Raw genomic sequence first — 15845 nt, forward strand, 5'->3', positions numbered from 1 at the left:
CCAGATGATCAACCAAGTAATTTAAATAAAAGAAATGAAACAAAAGAAAAAACTTGTTTGCTGGTTCTCCTTTCTCCTGCCATACTTCGCTTCAGCGCCATTATTATAGTGGATCAAAAAACGACTCCGAGGCGCAGGTGTATAATGATACACAGGTGCAGACCCATCGGTAAACTCAGACACACAAAAGAAACACAGAGTCATGACGTCATCACAAGTAGAGGGAACACGAGACACGAACCGTAACACTCCCCCACTTAAAGAAAGAACCAGTCTTCTTTTTAGACAGGTTCTGGACGAAACGAACAGTAAAAGCAAACAAGAACATCACAATAAAAACTAAATTACTCATAGGCTTACACATAAATTAAATTATACATTTACCTAGCCCTGAGAAAGGGCATCTGCCATGACGTTGTCAGTTCCTTTCTTGTGATGGATCTCAAGATTATGACATTGAGCTATTAGCGCCCAGCGCATCAAACGTTGGTTATGATTGTACATTTTATTTAAAAAAACCAACTGATTATGGTCCGCTTGTAGACGATGACGGGAGTAGAGCTGTATCCCAAGTACACATCTAAGTGCTGCAAAGCAAGCAACATAGCTAGAGTCTCTTTTCGATAATAGAATAATTTAACTGATGACGATTAAATTTAGCTGAGAAATAAGATACTGGATGGGATATGCCATCAGCACCACGCTGAAGCAGGACAGCTCCAACTCCGGTCGCACTGGCGTCTACCTCAAGCTTGAACGGACGAGCCAGGTCAGGAGCAGACAACACCGGAGAACTGCAAAGGAGAGACATTGCAAACAAAAATGCAGTTTGACATTCCTCAGTCCAATTAAAAACAATTTTAGAGCTACACATCTTCGTTAAGGGAGCGACTACAGTCGAGATTTTTTTACAAAAACACCTGTAATAGCCAGCCAGTCAGATTTAAAGGTAAAGAGGCGGCGGCTAAACGGCTAAAAACATAGTACAAAATAGAGATGTGATCTGTCCACGTAGAAGAAAAAATAACGACATCATCAAGATAAATATTACAGTTTGGAACATCACCTAAAACTGTAGACATTAAGCTTTGAAAGGTAGCAGGCGCGTTTCTAAGACCGAACGCCATACGCGTATATTGGAAGAAAGAATCGGGAGTCACAAATGCGGAGACCTCAGAAGCACGTTCAGTCAATGGCACCTGCCAATAGCCTTTTAAAAGATCTAATTTCGTAATGTACCGAGCAGTGCCAAGATTGCATCCGACACAGTAACAGAATTCACCTTGCGGGAATCGATACAAATACTGAATGAACCGTCAGCTTTAGGTACTAAATGGCACGGTGAACTCCACGGGCTATTACTCTTTTTGGCAAAACCATTTTGAACCAAATAGTTCACTTCACATTTCATGATCTCCCGTTTACCTACTGGACAACGATATGCATGCTGTTTTATTGGAACTGCGTTACCCACCTCAATATCATGCTGGATGACAGAGGTACCTGACAGAACATCACTAAACAAGTTAGGATAATCTTATACTAAGTCAATCACATCCTGACGCTGTTCACAAGATAAATAAGACAAACGAGACGGTAAAACTCTTAAAATCTCTGAATTCCTTAGATGACCACCGCTGAACATCTCCGTGGACATTTTCAACCCATCATCTACATCTTCAGCACCCACGGTACTGGACAGCAAAGCTACTCGTTCTACATTTAATACCGACTGTGCCTCACTCTGGGACAAATCATTCCCCTCACCAGTCTTCTCAGTTCGAGCTACATATTGTTTCAGCATATTTACATGACACAAACGTGTCTTCCGTCGTCGTTCTGGTGTATGGATTATATAATCAGTGTCACTCAGCTTGCTCTTAATCACATACGGACCTGCAAATCGCACAGCTAAAGCAGAACTGGGCAAAGGAAGCAACACTAATACTTTTGAAATACTTTATCCATCGATCAAAAAGTATACCCTTCTCACGGGCAAATTCGACATATGTCTGTGAAGCGGATTTTTTCGTTGAGCAAAAACGTTGTCGGTAATGTTCAGGTACTAACTCATAGGCACGGAGAATCGCATTTTTTACTGTCTCATATTGAACATTTTCCTCTAACGGAAGAGATGCACAAACTTCTTGCGCTTTCCCTATTAACTTACATTGTAACATTAATGACCAGACCTCTGTTGGCCACTTCAAAGCAGATGCTATTCTTTCAAATGCCTGAAAATAAGCTTCAAATAAGCTCTTTCTCCCGAAAAGGTGGAACAATTACAATATTTTTCGCCACATTAAATGAAGTCGAATGATCAAGAGAATCCGTTAACGCAGGTAGAGAGTTAACTGTAGGTATCACAGGAATATTTGACACTAATGCCGCAGCTCCAGACTCCGAACTAGGTCTATCTTCTATTACAAATTTTTTAGATCTTTTTGGATCATCTCGAACAGACTGTAACTCTAACTGGCGCATCTTAACTTTCATCTCCGCATCAATACGGTGCAATTCAAGCTGATGCTGTAACTCATCCTTTCGTGCTTGAGCTCTGTCTTGTGTCCCAAGCTGTAAGCGAGCTAAATGTACCTTTAACCGCAAACCTCCCGGGGGTACAGGCGATTCTTTGGTAGAGAGGGATAAAGGCTCGAACAGGCAAAGAAAAAGGTGGTGCTCCTACCTTCGCCCCACCACCGGCACCCGGCGTAACTGGATTGCTAGCGAGAGGACGCAGTGAGGTAGAAGAATGCAGTGGGAGTTGTTCCTCATCCATAACAGCTGCAACTGATTCTGCTGATTCAGGAACATCCTCCCCTAAAAACAACACCCCATCATTCATTAACCCAGTTAACAAACAAGCTTTCAAGTCTTTCTTAAGCAATGTTTTAGAAACAGATATCTCAAAATGTCGAGCAATTAGGAATAAATCGTCCTTTCTACATGTTTCCAACACTGCAATGCTAGGTTGACTTATAAACTAATTTAAATCAAACGTCGCCATAATAAATTAATGAGCAAAATCACAAACATAATAAGTTAGTAGGCTATCAACGACTCCGGACCTAAACCTACCTAACGAAACTAACTAAAACCTCTGTAGTCTTCAGAGGGTACCAGTTGAGAGGCAAGCCTCTCCCCCAGAATACCTCCAAACACAACAAACTAAAATAAAGAAAACAATAAATAGTAAACCGTAGTGAGAACCGGCGCTAAGCACGGCCCCCCTGGTTTACTCTATCTACCCGGAGATCGCCCAGCACCACTATCTTTACCTGCTCATCAAACAAAATTAAAGTAATCTGAGATCTCGGTCGAGCCCCCAATTTATGTTACGAACCCTTTTTTTAAAAAGTGGCTACGTAAGGGTTTCATGACATAAAGAGGGTCAGGTGAAAACTCGAGTGCGCTGCGTTGACATTTGGGGGAGGGTTGGGGTCTGTTGATTGTCGAGTGCCAAATAAACACAGAGATGGACAGGAAAAGGTCAAAGCCATCAGGTTCCCAATTTAGAAAAAAAAGAAGAAGAGGAGAAACGAGCAAAATATAAAGCTATGCAACTATGTTCTCTCTGTGTGATTAAGGTATGCATGTCATGAATTAAGGGCTAATGTTAAAGGGGTCATATAATGGTACATGCACTTTTACAAATTGATTGTACTGAAATGTGTGTTGGCAGTGCCTGTACACAACCATCATATAATGCTAAAAATCCATCCAGTGTTTTTGTTTTAATCTCCTTATATGTTTTCCCATGCCTCAAACTGAGCCGTTCGATTTTGTGACGTCACTAAAACGGACACTCCTCCCACGATTGATAATTGACAGCAGCGTTTCAACACAGACCCGCCCTGAGCGAGCTGTCATCGTAGTTGATACGTCATTGTTGATACGCTGGAGCAGAATGGCGTCTAAGCGATTGTGGTGTTCTGTTCTTGGGTGTAATAATTCATACTTTGCACGTGACATCACAAGTACTGGCTGGCAGGCAAGAATGCGTTTTCTAGCAACGAAACCCAGTAAACTAATCAAGGATCTTGCCAGGACGTCGCCAGTTTAAACTGATAGAGTTAACAGTGCCATGGGAGGATGCGGTAGATGAGGCATATGAGAGGAAGAAACTGCGGTATGCTCATCTGGCCACTGAAGCAGAACAGCGAGGATGGAGAGTCCAGGTTTATCCAGTGGAAGTGGGTTGTCGTGGTTTTGTGGCACACTCTACAACCCGGTTCCTCAGAGACGTCGGATTCAGTGGCCAAGAGTTGCGTCGTACAGTAAAGAACTTATCTGAAGCAGCAGAAAGGAGCAGCAACTGGCTGTGGTTGAGACGGAAAGATTCTAGCTGGCTGTGTACAGGCTGCCATGCTACGGTTTCGTAGAATTCTTGAAAACTTGAAAGGTCTGTTGGTTTATTTGTATAGGTTGTATAGTATTTACAGTCATTACGTTCCTGTGTATATTGCGTGAATGACGGGTGGTTGGGCAGATATTGTGTTTTGCGGTAGGTGGTATGCCATACGGAACCGTTGCCACTGAAACTGCATATTAACGCACCAGTGGGGCTCGACAGCCTTAGTCAAACGGGTTGGCGCGTATGGTTGGGTTGCGGAGAGATTGTGAGATTGTGGTTAGGTCTCAGCAGCAACTGTTGGTTTATTTGTATAGGTTGTATAGTATTTACAGTCATTACGTTCCTGTATATATTGCGTGAATGACGGGCGGTTGGGCAGATATTGTGTTTTGTGGTAGGTGGTATGCCATACGGAACCGTTGCCACTGAAACTGCATATTAACGCACCAGTGGGGCTCGACAGCCTTAGTCAAACGGGTTGGCGCGTATGGTTGGGTTGCGGTGAGATTGTGGTTAGGTCTCAGCAGCAACTGTTGGTTTATTTGTATAGGTTGTGTAGTATTCACAGTCATTACGTTCCTGTGTATATTGCGTGGATGACGGGTGGTTGGGCAGATATTGTGTTTTGTGGTAGGTGGTATGCCATACGGAACCGTTGCCACTGAAACTGCATATTAACGCACCAGTGGGGCTCGACAGCCTTAGTCAAACGGGTTGGCGCGTATGGTTGGGTTGCGGAGAGATTGTGGTTAGGTCTCAGCAGCAAGAGGGAAGTAGAGGTCAGTAAGCTGGGCTGAGTTGAGTGGGGGACGGAGGGGGTGACTCTGGGACGCCAGAGTCACTGTCGAGCCCTCTTGAGGTGTCGTGGGCTAGTCGACGAAACACTGAGGACGGAAGGTGCCCACTTGAAGACCCTAGAGATGTTCCCTACTCCGCTCAATCCAGAGGGTTGTTATGGGGGGACCGCACTGTGGTTGCAGCCGTTGTGTGTGCTGACGCGCAATACACTGTATTAACACCAGACAGAAAATTCACGTCACCAGATGGAAAGAATGGATGGAGAAGCATAGGTTACTGTAAAGCTACGTCTTAGTTGGTGATTATCTTGGCGAAAGCCGAGTACAAATCAGCATGAAGTTTTAACATCTACTCTCGTGTAATGGAAATCATGAAGATCTGGATACGTCCAGTGACTGCGGTGAATAGTGCTGCTGGCAACAAGGGAAAGACCTTGTGACAGCCTGGAGAGACAGCTGACAGGAGGAAAGAGACCCCAATGGGGCTGGTAAGGGTTAGCTACCCTTGTCGGCAGTATCCAGCTCTGTGTTTACAGGATGCTGGAGACACCCGCCCAAGGCTTCTGAAAAATTAAAGAGGAAAATACCCCTAGAGTCTGCGAGAGCAGGGGCGGAAGATGACTCAATGGTGGACAACATGGTTAACGACTTTGGAATGGAAACGGAATTGAGTATAGACAGTACTTCACAAAAGACTAATTCAGGTTCTGCAGTTAGCAAAGCCATTGAACTCCAAGCTTGTGTCTGTGGCTGGAGCAAGGCGACAACGGTCAGGGGTTTGAAGATTCATCAAGGGAAAATGAAATGCTTGAGGGAGAAGGGACAAGGGCCTCGCATTGATCAGTACTTCTTACGAAGTCAGTCAAGTCAGTCGAATGAAATCCAGCGACAGGAAGCAAACCACAGTTCGCAGGATATCAGCACCCCTGTCATAGAGGAGAGGAGGGTTTGCACAGTTAGTGATGAACACATTGGTTCTTGTGAACCCGGTCAGACTAACCAGCATAAGAGAGAAAAGAACCTCAACGGGCATAGGCCTGGAGTTAGATGGCCAAGAGCTTGTGAGAAAACTGCATGGGACACGGTAAACACAGATCTATGCTTTGCATTAGAAAGATTAACTGGTACAGTTGAAAAGAAGCTGGATAAATTTGGGGACATCATTTACGCATATGGAAGTGAGAGGTTTGGTGTGGAAAAAAGGAAGGAAAAAGTACAAACTACTCCTGGATTGTCTAGACGGCAGCAGAAAATTGAAGGGTTAGTTAGAGAAAGGAGACAGCTGAGGAAGCAATGGAAAAGAGCGGAACAAAGTCAGAAGGAGGGACTCAATCTCTTACAAAGGGCCATAAAAGATAAGCTTGCAACATTACGCAGATCTGAGCGCCTACGGAAACGCTACAAAAAGAAGGAGCGTGCGAGGGCTAATTTCTATAAAGATCCATTCAAATTCGCAAAGAAGTTATTAACCAGTGAGAAGAATGGCACTTTAAAAGCATCTAGGGTTGAGCTAGAGAGATATTTGGAGGAAACACATACAGATGCAAAAAGGCATAAGCCTATGTCTATTCCGTCAGACATCCCACCTGTCAATCCACCAGAATACCAAATGGAGGTCTGTGCACATAAGTGGAAAGAGATAGAGCAGGTTGTGAGAAAGGCAAGGGCTTCATCATCTCCAGGGCCTAATGGAGTTCCGTACAGAGTGTACAAGAGTGCTTCAGGAGTTCTACGAATTCTGTGGAAATTGATAAAAGTGGCTTGGGGAAAGCAGGTTGTACCTAGAGCATGGCGCAGAGCAGGGGGAGTCTTTATACCCAAAGAAAAAGATGCTACAAGCATCAGTCAGTTTCGCCCTATTTCACTATTAAACGTCGAAGGAAAGATTTTCTTCAGCATTATTGCTCAGAGATTGTCAACCTACCTATTAAAGAATGGCTTCATTGACACTTCAGTTCAAAAAGCGGGCATTCCAGGATTCTCAGGATGCTTAGAACACATCAGTGTTATCTAGCAACGAATTCAATCAGCTAAAAAGGAGAGGAAGGAGCTCCACGTGACATTCCTGGATTTGGCTAAAGCATATGGTTCAGTGCCACATGAGCTTCTTTGGGCATGATTTGATTTTTTCAGGGTACCGATGTCGATAACAAATTTAGTGAAAGCCTATTTTGGAGATTTGCAATTTAGTTTCTCAACTCCAGAATTCAGCACTACATGGCAATGCTTAGAGGTTGGAATAATGGCAGGATGCACCATTTCTCCACTGGCTTTTACCATGGCAATGGAAGTAATCATTAGGGCATCAAAATGGGTAGTAGGAGGAGAGCGCTTGGCTTCTGGGAAGCGACTACCACCAATCAGAGCATACATGGATGACATGACAACCATGACTACAACGGTAGCCTGCACTAATCGGTTATGGGGAAGTTAACAGATAATATTGAATGGGCACGAATGCAATTTAAGCCCTCTAAATCAAGGAGCATCTCCATAATTAAAGGCAAGGTAGTAGATAAAACATTCTTCATTAATGGTGAGGCAATACCAACAGTTTCTCAGAAGCCAGTGAAGAGTCTAGGGAGATGGTACGATGGGGATCTAAAGGACACAGTTCGAGTGGGAGAAGTTAGACGACAAGCAGTGGAAGGGTTGAAGAGCATAAACAGCTGTGCTCTACCAGGCAAACTGAAACTCTGGTGCTTTCAGTTTGGTCTACTGACAAGGTTGCTGTGGCCACTGAATGTGTATGAGGTTTCTTTGACAACAGTGGATAAGCTGGAAGCGTTAATAATTTCATACATCAGGAAATGGTTGGGAGTTCCACGCTGCCTCAGCAGAGTGGGACTTTATAGTAAAGGAGTATTGCAGCTGCCCATCTCTGCTTTAACCGAGGAGTTTAAGTGTGCCAAGGTCAGACTGGAAATGACTTTAGCAGAGTCACGCGACAAATGTGTAAGGGAGACAGCCCCTGTGGTAAAAACTGGTAGAAAGTGGTCAGCAAAGAAATCTGTAGTAGAGGCAAAGGCTGACCTTCAAATTGGGGATATCGTGGGACAGGTACAGCATGGAAGAGGGGGTTTTGGGCTCAGTTTAGCTCCTCCTAAATGGCACAAGGCAGGCCCAGCCCAACGAGGTGCGAAAGCAGGAGGAGAGGATGAGATGTATAAAGGCCATTTCCCAGGCCAAGCAGGGAGAGTGGATGAGATGGGAGAGTGTGGAACAACGCAAAATGGGCTGGCAAGACCTTTGGTCAATGGAAGAGAGTAGGATCAGTTTCCTTATTAGGTCAACATATGATGTTCTCCCATCATCGCAGAACCTAAACCTCTGGGTAGGAGAGGATCCATCTTGTCCTTTGTGTTCATCACCTGCCACATTAAGGCACATTTTGACAGGATGTAAGGTGGCTCTTAGCCAGGGTCGGTTTACTTGGCGCCATGACCAAGTATTGCGATGTTTGGCTTTAGCATTGGAAGGCAAGCGTAGTATGACCAATAAATTGCCGCCTGTTCTAGCAAAACATTACACGCAGAAGACAATATTCCTCCGCCCAGGCGAGCAACCACCAAGAAAAGGTGCTAACACCAATTCTCGCCCAGGACAACTGGAAGCTGCTAGGGACTGGAAGATGCTGGTTGATCTTGATCAACGGCTTATTTTTCCACCTGAGATTGCCACCACTAACCTACGACCAGATATTGTTTTGTGGTCTGGATCAGCACGCATTGTTCAACTGATAGAGTTAACAGTGCCATGGGAGGATGCGGTAGATGAGGCATATGAGAGGAAGAAATTGCGGTATGCTCATCTGGCCACTGAAGCAGAACAGCGAGGATGGAGAGTCCAGGTTTATCCAGTGGAAGTGGGTTGTCGAGGTTTTGTGGCACACGCTACAACCCGGTTCCTCAGAGACGTCGGATTCAGTGGTCAAGAGTTGCGTCGCACAGTAAAGAACTTATCTGAAGCAGCAGAAAGGAGCAGCAACTGGCTGTGGTTGAGACGGAAAGATTCTAGCTGGCTGTGTACAGGCCGCCATGCTACGGTTTCGTAGAATTCTTGAAAACTTGAAAGGTCTGTTGGTTTATTTGTATAGGTTGTATAGTATTTATAGTCATTACGTTCCTGTGTATATTGCGTGAATGACGGGTGGTTGGGCAGATATTGTGTTTTGCGGTAGGTGGTATGCCATACGGAACCGTTGCCACTGAAACTGCATATTAACGCACCAGTGGGGCTCGACAGCCTTAGTCAAACGGGTTGGCGCGTATGGTTGGGTTGCGGAGAGATTGTGAGATTGTGGTTAGGTCTCAGCAGCAACTGTTGGTTTATTTGTATAGGTTGTATAGTATTTACAGTCATTACGTTCCTGTATATATTGCGTGAATGACGGGTGGTTGGGCAGATATTGTGTTTTGTGGTAGGTGGTATGCCATACGGAACCGTTGCCACTGAAACTGCATATTAACGCACCAGTGGGGCTCGACAGCCTTAGTCAAACGGGTTGGCGCGTATGGTTGGGTTGCGGTGAGATTGTGGTTAGGTCTCAGCAGCAACTGTTGGTTTATTTGTATAGGTTGTATAGTATTCACAGTCATTACGTTCCTGTGTATATTGCGTGGATGACGGGTGGTTGGGCAGATATTGTGTTTTGTGGTAGGTGGTATGCCATACGGAACCGTTGCCACTGAAACTGCATATTAACGCACCAGTGGGGCTCGACAGCCTTAGTCAAACGGGTTGGCGCGTATGGTTGGGTTGCGGAGAGATTGTGGTTAGGTCTCAGCAGCAAGAGGGAAGTAGAGGTCAGTAAGCTGGGCTGAGTTGAGTGGGGGACGGAGGGGGTGACTCTGGGACGCCAGAGTCACTGTCGAGCCCTCTTGAGGTGTCGTGGGCTAGTCGACGAAACACTGAGGACGGAAGGTGCCCACTTGAAGACCCTAGAGATGTTCCCTACTCCGCTCAATCCAGAGGGTTGTTATGGGGGGACCGCACTGTGGTTGCAGCCGTTGTGTGTGCTGACGCGCAATACACTGTATTAACACCAGACAGAAAATTCACGTCACCAGATGGAAAGAATGGATGGAGAAGCATAGGTTACTGTAAAGCTACGTCTTAGTTGGTGATTATCTTGGCGAAAGCCGAGTACAAATCAGCATGAAGTTTTAACATCTACTCTCGTGTAATGGAAATCATTACAAAAGTTGGTGTTTTGAGGTGTAAACGACATGCCAGATAGTTGTTGTGCGATTGGATGCACTATTATTCAGCATAATCGGGTTAAGAACGTGCATGTAAATGCGCTCATTCCCTGAAAGTGAAAGTAGAAACGGACTGAGCTTTCAGCATCTGTCGCTGTATTAACGCCACATTCTCTCAGAGACGACGATGGATATAATTGTATAGCGACTATCTTAATATACTGGCTTAATATTTCTCTTATGGACCTACATTAATGACAGTAAAAAATTAGAAGAATATTTCATTTTAAACAAGTTTTTGAAGCTGCTTTTGATTTTCACAGATGGCAGAGTTATGCTGTTCGTGAACTAAAGACACTATTGTATTGTTTTTAGTGTTATTAGTGTCACATAGCGTCTGTATCTCACTACTGTTACTGTAACAATGTTCAGGGAAGAAGGAGACGGGAACCGGCGAACAATCAAACATACTTTATTTAAAATAAAACAAACAAACCAAAATACCGCCAGCAGCCCCTCGTGGACGACTGCTGGCTACCGAAGATAAACATAACTGCCAGCAGCCCCTCGCGGACGACTGCTGGCTAAAATAAAATACAAAAAACAAAACACAATGTAAAACCAGGCCTCTTCCTCTCTCGATCATCAACGTCGTCGTTCCTCCTTTATGCTTCCGCTTCTCCGTGAGAGATGCGAGACCGGTGTGCTACACAGGTGTTGCTCATTAGCAAACGCAACACCGGCCTCGCGCCGTTCTCTCACGTCCCTCGGCCGTCCTTCGCCACAGTTACCCTGCCAGTACATAAGTTACAAAAATAGATAAAAGTGACATTACGTTAACCAACCATTCAGAAACGTCCTGTTCGAGCCTTAATTGTCGAACTTCTTCAGGCCCGTCATCTTGTTCTGGGTTGTAGCAATGTTCAGGGAAGAAGGAGGCGGGAACCGGCGAACAATCAAAATATACTTTATCTAAAATAAAAACAAACAAACCAAAATACCGCCAGCAGCCCCTCGCGGACGACTGCTGGCTACCGAAAATAAACATAACTGCCAGCAGCCCCTCGCGGACGACTGCTGGCTACAATAAAATACAAATACAAAAACACAACTAAAACACAGGCCTTTTCCTCTCTCGATCATCAACGTCGTCACTCCTCCTTTATGCTTCTGCTCCTCCGTGAGAGATGCGAGACCGGTGTGCTTCACAGGTGCTGCTCATTAGCAATCGCACCACCGTCCTCTCACGTCCCTCGGCCGTCCTGTTTGCCACACGGGTCCGACTCCGGTTCAAATTGATAAGGTTGCACAGATGTGTCCTCAGAAACTCCCGCTGCCATTCTTGTTGCAAAATATACCCTCAACTGTTGTCAAGGCAACACTCCATGTGCGTGGTGTCAAAACGCCCCACAGAACAGAGGGGCGGAGTGAGCAAAGCTCATTATCATTTAAAGGCATATGCACTGAAACGGCGTGCTGAGAACAGAGCTGTTTTTGACCATGTAAAATTAGTGTTCTCTTACGGGAGGTTCTCTCGTATTGCGTAAGTTGCTTACGCTACGGGTAAAGTCACCTTTTCTCAAGATATTGAAGCCAAAAATTATCCTTAATTGTATATCTATTGTCAAAGCAGTGTAGCAGCTAGCAGACCTTGAGCAGGCTATCTTGTGTGCTCATTGGCTGCTCTGCGGCAACTGCAGCAGCCTATCGTTGAGCCTGGTGTGACGTAACGTCCAATGAGGGCGCTTCACGTCCTCTATGCGTCTGAGCCCGCCAGAATGGGAGTGGCTTAGCGTATATAAGTCAGGCAGATAGGCTTGCTACTCTGGTTTTCATCGACTGAAGCGAAAACGCTCATGGCGCAAGCACGGCCGGTTACGCAATACTCGTTCCCTCTTCTACTACCTAAAACAATCAGTCATGGAGAGTGTGTGTTACGTCACCATCAAATAAAATGAAATGGTACAACATAATATACAAAATCCATAGATGTCACATTCACAGCCTTCTTCGTCTGTGTCTTCACTACACTTCCCAGAATCGCCTGTCATCATCACCTGCACCTGCGCCTCATCACCCTCATCATCATCATCACTGTCACCTGTTGTCCTTGTCATTATCTGTGTATTTAAGTTCCCCTCTCACTCCTTTTCATTGCTGGTTATTGTTTGAGCACACGCTCACTGTTTCGAGTACTTTAAATAAACTTTGTTATTTTGCATCCTCACCTGATCTCCGTCTTCATCCACCCAGTGACGTTACAGAATAACCAGCCCAAAAAAGGTAATGGAGGACAACGCCGATGGATGCTTTTCTGTTTGATCAGAATGGGCGTTCTCTGGAGGAATTTGTTGAAGAGTACCTGCATCTGCATCAGGACGTTTACTGGGAGGAAGAGTTCTTAAAGCAGCGGTTCTGGAGAGGACTGGATGATCCACTAGCCCAGATACTGCTGCTCGAAGACTTAAATTTCCCTTTTGCTGAGTTTATGGACAGAGCTCTGTGGGTTTGCGGATCCTCCCTCACAGTGGAAGTCGTCCTGAGTCAAGTAAGGATGACTTAATTGACTTTGACACATAGCTTTCGCCACTGATCCCGTCCAGCCCAGAGCCTTCACCGCTGGTCCCATCCAGCACTGACCCTTCACCGCTGGTCCCGTCCAGCACAGAGCTTCCGCCGCTGATACCGTCCAGCCCAGAGCCTTCACCGCTGGTCCCGTCCAGCTCAGAACTTCCACCGCTGATCCCGTCCGGCCCAGAGCCTTCACCGCTGGTCATGTCCAGCCCAGAGCCTTCCCCGCTGGTCCCGTCCAGCCCAGAGCCTTCACCGCTGGTCCCGTCCAGCCCAGAGCCTGCACCGCTGGTCCCGTCCAGCCCAGAGCCTGCACCGCTGGTCCCGTCCAGCCCAGAGCCTGCACCGCTGGTCCCGTCCAGCCCAGAGCCTGCACCGCTGGTCCCGTCCAGCCCAGAGCCTGCACCCTTCGCCGCTGGTCCCGTCCAGCTCAGAGCCCTCTTCGCCGCTGGTTCCGTCCAACTCAGAGCCCTCTTCGCCGCTGCTCCTGCCCAGTTCAAAGCCCTCTTCGCTGCTGGTCCTGCCCAGCTCAAAGCCCTTTTCGCCGCTGGTCCTGTCCAGCCTTGATATGCCTCCGCCGCTGGATTTCTCCTACCCGGAGCATAAGCCCGTTAACCTCCCCAAGAAAATAATAAATCCACTCCGCCGTGGCAACCCGAAGGGTCTTCATCACCACGGCCGCCTGAAGGGTCCTCACCGCCATGGCCGCCCGAAGGGTCCTCACCGCCATGGCCACCCGAAGGGTCTTCACCGCCACGGCCGCCTGAAGGGTCCTCACCACCATGGCCGCCCGAAGGGTCCTCACCGCCATGGCCGCCCGAAGGGTCCTCACCGCCATGGCCACCCGAAGGGTCCTCAGCGCCATGGCCACCCGAAGGGTCCTCACCTCCATGGCCACCCGAGGGGTCCTCACCGCCATGGCCGCCCGAAGGGTCCTCACCGCCATGGCCACCCGAAGGGTCCTCACCGCCACGGTCACCCGTAGGGTCTACACCGGCACAGCCGCCTTCTCGTCCTGCTCCGCCCTGGCCGCCTGCTCGTCCTGCTCCGCCCTGGCCGCCTGCTCGTCCTGCTCCGCCCTGGCCGCCTGCACGTCCTGCTCCGCCCTGGCCGTCTGCACGTCCTGCTCCACCCTGGCCGTCTGCACGTCCTGCTCCGCCCTGGCTTCCTGCACGTCCTGCTACGCCCTGGCCGCCTGTACCATCCTGGAGTCCTTCCAGCTGCACGCGGTCCGCCTTCCCGTCACGGACTCCAGGATGCCCACCCCCCCTCCCGTGTTCTGTCTTGTACGGTGCGGGTCGCGTCTAGCGGGAGGGGGGAGTTATGTCACATTCACCGCCTTCTTCGTCTGTGTCTTCACTACACTTCCCAGAATCCCCTGTCATCATCACCTGCACCTGCACCTCATCACCCTCATCATCATCATCACCGTCACCTGTTGTCCGTGTCATTATCTCTGTATTTAAGTTCCCCTCTCACTCATGGACATGGACATGGACAAAAACACATGGAACCATCGCTCTTTGGAACAAGTAAACATGGCGAACTCCATGGGCTATTACTAGATTCTGCAATGCCAATTTTTAACATTAATTTTACCTCACTCTGAAACAACAACCTTTTATGTGGGTTTGTACGATAAGGATGCTGTTTGATTGGGCATGTGGACCCCACATCGATGTCATGTTCAATTACCGTTGTGCGACGAGACACATCAGGAAACAAATTCTCATGTTGTTTAATTAAGGAGATTAAATCATTACTTTCTAGTGTGGATAAACTAGACAAAAATGAATCTAGGTCATTAAGAACCTCAGAATTCTTCAATCTCCCTTCAATAACCTCAAACGACGGAGTACGACCCTCATCTTCCAACAAAGCACTCGCCACAGCACCCTGTTGTACCAACAGAGACGCATTTTCAGCTTGTCCCGTAACCACCAGCGAAGAAACAACCTCAGCACCTCACTTCTTGGACGGCGCTACTTCCATTGCGCGAGCATCATCATTTGTGACAGTTGAAGTGCAAGGAGATATAAGTTCAGAAATTGAACCTTCTCCTCGATCACAATACAACTTCAAACGGTTAATATGACATAGTGTTGTCTTTCGCCGTCGATCTGGGGTGGAGATGACATAATTCAAATCATTCAATCGTCGTTCAACATGATAAGGCCCGCTGTAACGAGCCTGCAAAGCAGAGCCCATCACAGGAATCAACACAAGAACTTTATCACCAGGACTGAAACTCCGAGAGACAGCCCTCTGATCAAACCTCTGCTTCATTCTCCTCTGACAAAGACCTAATTATTTTTAGCCAACTGACATGCAGGACCGAGCCTATTACGCATGTTGGACACATAATCAGACAAACTGAGACACTATTTAGGATCAACAAGCCACGACTCCTTCAACAGCTTTAAAGGCCCACGAACCGTGTGCCCGAAAACAAGTTCCGACGTGCTAAAACCCAAACTTTCTTGTACTCTCTTGTACTTTTTGCACAGCAAAAAGAGCACGCCCGAGCTCTATTGGCGGAAGTGAGAGACTGTATGTTTTGAATGCTTATATCTTCTAAATGTGAATTCGGTCATTGTTTTGGAGCACAGCTTAGTAAGGCTAACATATTCGAATCATACTAAAACCCAAAAAACTTCAATTTTGATTTCATGGGGACTATAAAATCTTGTTCTCTGCAGAGAAGAACAAGTTGCATCTGGTCAGTACAGCAGTGCATTATTCTACTGGGTTCTGACGTCATCTGCACCTCTCTTTTAGATATAGGCCAAAATCATTACTAGATTTTTCCACAAACTGATCGCTTCTAAAAAAAAAGCAAAATAAAGTGTTGATCATTTACATATCTTAAAGTTAATACTACTTAAAGGTCGGTAGCAAGAAAATTGAGCAACGTCCTTGTTG

This window comes from Siphateles boraxobius, unplaced genomic scaffold (genome assembly GCF_051911475.1).
Source record: "Siphateles boraxobius isolate OS27281-9 unplaced genomic scaffold, OSU_SipBor_1 35, whole genome shotgun sequence".
Taxonomy (NCBI): domain Eukaryota; kingdom Metazoa; phylum Chordata; class Actinopteri; order Cypriniformes; family Leuciscidae; genus Siphateles; species Siphateles boraxobius.